Here is a 7,500-nt window from a genome sequence, read left to right as displayed (position 1 = left end):
AAAATTGTCGCATAATATATTCTGATACTGGAACATCACGAAATCGTCAATGTCTTCCAACTGTGGAACCGTCATTGGCACCTTGGTTGTAGGTACCGCCAATACCAAATGCTCGTTATGCGTATGACGCATAATTATCTCTCTCTCAGAACTGTTGAATACAGCACTCGCTAAGTACGAGAAAGTCCAGAGACATCACATCGGCATGCAGCATCAAACAGCTTGGATCCTTGAAGAACGAATGACGTCACTTGTTGCTCTGGCACATCATTGGGTAATCTCGCACTCTTGCAGAACGCGGCAGGAAGTGTTCTGCGGACACAATGTGGTAATCTCTGCAGGAACTGTCTAAAGTCATATTCTGTCGGAGTCTGTCCATGAACTAATGATAAAATTCACAACCACCCACAGACACAACTCGTAACTGGAAATACTTTCACTGTCACACACATACCTCTAACTAAAGTACAACTTGTTCATAATCAACTTCGAACCTTGGATATTGATCTTCCTCTAAAAATGAACATGGTCTCTAATCTATCCCATGTCACTAATAAGTCTCCAAAAGCACTGAAAAGGTCTAATAACAAAAGGTTTCCATGTTACTGAACCAAACAAAAACTACTAATGCAAAAGTCAAACACTCTTAATGTGATCCAATTCCCAAGTGAGTATCTCAGAATAATCACAGTCAACTCAATTACTAAGCACAACAACTCTACGGAACTCACTCAAAAATTTTCATTCAACAGAAAAAAAAATACTCGAGAGTCCTATCCAACACTAAAAGGTATCATATCTCGTAAAAAGATATTGAAAAGTCTACCCGGTTAGCAACATTTCTGCAACACCTGACTAACTCAACAAAATAGCAATTGACGTAATGGCAATCGCTCCCATGATCTCAAATAACTACACCATTTCACAATACAGCTCCTCTATTTAAAAAAAAAGAAACTGAAAAAACTAAATACTCAAATACGATCTCCCAACCTGAAAAAGATCAGACCTTGTACGGTCCGATATACTAAGTACTCCCAAAAAAATCCTAAAATAACAAAGATGATATTGCGTCAGATGACAAAAACACATCATAACACAATAACACACTAACACACGGGCCAAATTGTATGAAATTAGCCCATGTCTCAATCTCCCAAAATCATTCGAAAACAAATGACTAAGAACTTCAATATCCAAAAATGAACAAGAGACAAAATAAAAAAATAATATCATATACATACAACATTAACCTAGTTTATCCCTCTAACTATATACAAACGTGTTCATTACATAACTATATACAAATGTTCCATTACATCCCAATCCTCTTTAACTTCGAAATATGTAATACCCTCAATACCCAGTATTTACATCTTTAACTACAAATCTATTCTCTTTTGATCTCTACAATCTCAAAAGGTCTGTGGAACTTCGGACTTAATTTATAATTCAGATAATCGAACATTCACTTTAACAAAACTCTCACCCATCGAAAAAGCTACTTCCCTCGATTTCGCGTTACTTTTCACCATTGCGCGCGAACTTGTCTGCTCTTTACTGATACGTGCAAATCTTTCTCTCGCTGTATTTATCAACGAAGTGACCGTAACATCACCCTGAACTCGCTCTGGTAACAAATCAAAAGGTCCTTTCAACTTGTACCCATACAAAGCTTCTGCTGGAGATATCTTAATTGTGTCATTCATCATAGTATTGATACTATATCGCACTTCATCCAAAAGATCTGGTCCTGTAATGTGTATCGGGAACTCACCCACCGCCATGCGCAAAGCTTTCTCGATTACTTTCCATTCGCCCTCTCACATAACCTATCTTCGAAGCTTCCAGGTCTATACGGGATTATAGATACTTTTATTCCCAACAAATTAGCAAGACCGCCCAGCCTTATTAATAAACTCCTACCACGGTTCGTGATCAGACATTCAGAAACACCATATCGACAAATTATCCTCAGAAGAACGCCACAGCAACTTCTCAGCTTATCTGTACTTCAGTGGAAAAATCTTGACAGCGAGTCAACTCATCAACAACTACTAATAAAATGTCTATGGCACTGCAAAGCGGACTCTGAGAAGTTACCCAGAATATCATATGTAATTCTCTGAAACGGCTCATGTGCATGGGATATGAACCCAAACGACATGACACTGTCGTCGCTGGTTTATTTGCATTGCAGCACAGCGCACTTCACAAAGGCTTCACTGCGGAAAACATATTTTTCAAAGAACTTTTGGACCGCATGCTCTTTCATGCTGGTCTTGTCTACACCCAAATGAGGAGAACCAAATTTACAATGTAATAATGTCTAGAACTTGTGGTACTAGACTCTGGCACGATGATTTGTGTAATCTCACCCATGTTTGAAGTACTTTGCAAGTTATACTTAACTTTTTCACCAATAAATTATTCTCCAACTCTCAGGACCAGAAAAAGGCAACTTATATCCTTTCTTCGGTGAACTCCTTAAGAAATGCCTTAGCATCTGACAACAATTTATCTTCATCTTGCTTTGTTCAAGCAAGCCTATGTCCCATGACATTTTCACCCGTAATATAACACACTGCGTTACTCTCACTATCACGAATAACAATCTCTCCTGGAGATCAGCTGACTCCACTATTTTCCCAGCATGCATCAGAAACGTATGTCCCCATATGCGATCTCTCAGAACTACTAATATCAGAGACATTAGACACCAAATATTTAATTTCCTCTTCTCCCACAGATCTGGTGTACTTCCTCATCCCCGACCGGAAAATATCTGCTCAATGCATCTGCAACTACATTATGCTTGCTCCTTCAATGTATTTGGAGGTTTGCATCAAAATCTTCAATGTTAGGGAACCACCGTGCCTTCTTAAGACAAATTTGGTTCATTAAAAAGCTCTAACAACGGTTGATGATCTGTAAAATCTCTTAACTTTTATTTCCAACAACAACATCTTAAAATGAACAAGGCTAGAGACGACTGCGTAAAAGCCTCCTTTGTCCATTAACCGACATCAGCCTTGCCGCTACCACGCTATTGTTTTGAACTTTCTGCCATAAAAAGCAATTGGGTGTACTTCTCAAATTTCTGTGATCAAACACGCACCTATACCTCTGACTCGCGTCAGTCACTAAGGTGAACGGTTGACTAAAAATCTGAAACTTCAAAACTGGTGGGTTCACCAAAGCGTTCTTAAGCTTCTCGTGCCAATTGTTGACTATCACCCCAAACAAACTTAACGTCTTCTCGTAACAAACTGTCAATGGAGACGCTATTACAGAAAATTCCGCACAAAAACGGCGAAAGAAAACCCGACATACCTAGAACGAACGACTCGCTTTCCTGGTTTTGGGGAACCAGAAAATTCACAATGGCTTTAATCTCTCTCATCATTCACGCTAACTCTTCTTTAGAGACAATGATGTCCCAGATAGACAATTCTTTCTCTTCAGAAACTCACATTTGGCCAATTTGACTTTAACGAAGCGAACTGCAATCACTTGAGGACTTCTTTTAACACCTTTAGATGTTCTTCAGTTGTATCTGTGCATATGAGAATGTCATCCATGTACACAAACACCGACTTTCCTAACAAGCCATGAAGTACTGTGTTAACCAGTCTAGTAAATGTTATTGGGGACCCTTGTAATCCAAAAGGCATCCTCTATTAAACTCGTGTAATGTCCCTTTTGGTACCGAAAATGCTGTATATTTACGGCTACTTCACAAGGAACTTAGAAACTCCTGCATAAGATCTAAAGATGAATATATATTCTACACCGATCTCAACAAATAAATCAGGGCAAACAAGCTACAGGATATCTATCTGGGCATGTTTTTTCATTCACCTCATGAAAATTTACACAAACTCTGATACTACTGTCTTTCTTAGAACTGCAAGCAGTTGAAAATTAAACGGAGAATTGGATGGTCTGATACCGCCTTCGACTCTAATTTGAACTTTTTCTACTTTCTGACCTTAAAAGGAATTATTATGCTGGAACATATATGCGGATTTAAATCTTTTCTAGGCGGATTAATTGTTCTAAAACATCTGTAACCCTAATTTATCTCCTTCAAAGCAATGATATCTCCAGATATTCTTCAACACTTTCTCTACTTTATCTGAATACTCATGATAATCAACTTTAGCCAAGTGTTCATGTAGAACCTGGGACTGGAACTGTTGCTCCTCGTTAGGAAACATATTCCCGTCTCCACAAAACTCACTAATTTATGCTCTTCATTAAACTCTTCAAACTCAATTACATAAGTACCTCTTGTGATATTTTTTCACTGAGTCTTTGATAGCTAACCACCTCTACTGAAGTCAATGCCCATGACTGAAATTTCATATTCACTGACACCGTACTCACAACGTCTTTTGAATCTCTCGTTCCTCAACAACGCAATAACTTGAGAAGGAAAATTTTTCTCTTCAGCGACACTTTCTTTAACCAATGTAGGAACTTTCGTGGTTGCGTAAATCATCATCTTCCAATGAAAATCCTGTTATCTTTGCGGAATATCTTCACTCTTCTAATGACTGTGTTACTACATGTCTCAGACTGTGTTCAGGTTTCACTAGTTTTTTTCCTGTGTATATATGGAACAAAAACAACCTGACTCACCCATTGTTATCCCCTGAACTCCTGTAAGAATGTTGATGTTATGTCGCATGCAAGAAGGTGTCCTAGCAAAAACCATTTCACCTAAGTTCATTAATCCTTCTATGACCAAAAATGATCTTACTATTGTCTTCCACCGATACAGCGTAAGAAATGACGAACCTAAATATCTGGCTTCTCGCATGTAACATCACACACTGCTCCCACCAGCGGGACCACTTGCACTCTGGAAACCTCGAGGAAAAGGTCAGCATTTACTAAGTTAACTGAGCTACCAGAATCAATGAAAATAAGACCTCATTGCCATTAGAGAATCCACGTACAATCGGCCTAGGCTCCCAGTGGACTCCCAAGACCTGATTAGTCATTATCCCAGGTCCGTTTTCGAACTCATCTTGTGAAAATTCTGCTGTTCCTTTTGTGTATCTAGAACTTGCATCATGTGGAATTCTCCTGTCATATCTAGAAAAACCTCCCGTGACTTCCCCTGAATAATCTCTACTTCTTGTGGCTGCAAAATTCCATCCATGATCTGGAAGATTTGCAAACTGAACACATCTCACCTCTATAATTTGATTTCTACTTGTGTCCCAGTTTATCACAATTAAAACAAACGTACGTGACTGGATCTCTCTGGAATTTTCTTCGATCTCTACTTCGTGCACATGTTCGCTGCATCATTTCCGAACACGAGGGACTAGCATCGCTCCGCGGTTTGAAAACCGGCAAAGGATATCTTTGCACCTCTCTGTACAAAAGTACTGTCCAGTGTCGGGCATTTTACAGATTTTTGTTAATCTGTGCAAACAAAAGATTCATCTGTATCCTGATCAATTCCTCTTTATCAAAACTATCTACAATTACATCTGGGACCGACGTTGTGCTGCAAGAAGTAACACCTTCAAAATTATCTACAGATATTATTTCCAGTTACCCATGGAGAGCCTAATAGGATTTCTTTAACTCAACTACTGCATCAAATAAATTGGCACTGTATGTGACTAGTGAATCATTGCCTTCTTTTAATTTGAGAAACTCTCGCAAATTCCGAACTGCACATTCACGTTGAACCCGCCATAAGTTAGCTCGTAGAAATTTCTGCAGCTCATCGCAAGTTTTACACCTTCTGAAACGGAAACCGCGTGCCCGTTTCCCAATAACATCTCCTTTATCTAACCAGAAATGATTAGCCTCTGTTAAAGCTTCATGCCATCTACAGTAATTTTCTTTGAATTCAAATAATTGTTCACTTAATTGGATGAAAGTTTCTATATTTTGGCTGGCTTCCCGTCAACTAACCCTTAAAATTACTAATTCGCTATAACGCTCGCCACTTTATGCACCACAATTGATTGGGATGTGCTTGCTGCACTGTCCGGCATTTTGTGAGTGATCACACGCCCTGAGCGTAACAACATAAAAAAAAAAAAAGAGAACTAAAAAGAACATCACACATAGAGAAAGGCAAAGTTACCCTCTAAAAGAAGAATAGAAAAACGGAGTTCTGCGTAACTTACGATAATGGGGTACTTACCAATTTGAACAGAAAACGGAGCACCCATCTCTCGACTTCTAACCTGTGACGCCACCCACCTCAGCGACGAAGCAAACACCAGCAGCGCGGATTATTGTTGAATAATCACTTGCGTAATTAACCTGGCCACCACTACCTATTCACAGTTATTTGGGTATTTGTTAACCCCAAAATTGCTCTAGAGATCTTCCAGATCTATTCCACAACTCCCCACTCCCAGTACTCGAATGGAGACGGAAAAAAGGTTCTTTGCATTTACACGTAATCATGACCCTATGAAACTCGCTATCTAAGACCGAGTGGTAACCACTCATGACGCACACGGCCCAATCGCCTGGTGAGGTCGGCTAGTGCCTTGGGCATCAACACACAATTAGTCTATTAGCAATTTCCTTTCGCCATCATTAAAGACATTAAATTCATGAGGCACTGCTGCCAATTTAAATCATGAGGCAATTGCTGCCGCCATTTAACTCTTGCGCCAAGAAACAGAACAACACTTTTTGAAAAGCAGCATGTAACATAATCCTACCTGTCTTCTTCAGGAAAGGCGTGAAAAGGTTCTTCATGATAAATAATTTGCATCCATTTTTTTCCTCTCTCTCTCTCTCTCTCACCGTGTACGTCTTCTCTCTCTCTCTCATCGATTTCCAGTTCACCCACCCGAATCTCACTGTTCTCACCAAAGCAATTAAATGGACTATTTAAAGAAACGCAATAGTTTCTACAAAAATAGGTTTATTATTCAAATAACCCAACAAGAAATGAATAAAACAAAGCAAAGATTAAAATGCATAATAAATGAATTATCGAGTCAGATAACTAAACTCTGAACTGCAAAGCACTTCTGATTAAAGAAGTCTCATTATGGCTAATAGCCTGAAAATATCCAAAATCACACATACTCCCCAAATCAATAACTAAAGTCATGTCAAAAACAGTTCACCACATGTTATTCGAACCAGTCCACACTCGTCCACAACAGACATCTGTCGAAAGAATTAAACACATGATAGAAAAACTCCCAAAAATATATGAAATGCAAACATAATAATGAAAGTAAATGCATAGCTGAAAGATATGGCAAATATAACATAACAAAATAATAATATGAAAGAGGTATGAATATTCATATTAAATCTCCTACACCAGTTCAAAAGTTCATAATGGACTTGAAAATCATGGTAAAAAATCAAAAGTTCAATTTCTCCCATAAAACAGATTTCCAAACTCTACCTTATCTGCCGTTTTAAAGCCTGGATCCTCCAAAGCTACGTCTAGACAACTGCTGTTCTATCACGTTAATGAACGATCAAATCCTACTC

The sequence above is a fragment of the Macrobrachium rosenbergii genome, chromosome 7 (assembly GCF_040412425.1).
Source record: "Macrobrachium rosenbergii isolate ZJJX-2024 chromosome 7, ASM4041242v1, whole genome shotgun sequence".
In the NCBI taxonomy this organism is placed as follows: Eukaryota; Metazoa; Arthropoda; class Malacostraca; order Decapoda; family Palaemonidae; genus Macrobrachium; species Macrobrachium rosenbergii.
Note: the sequence above shows the minus strand (reverse complement) of the source record.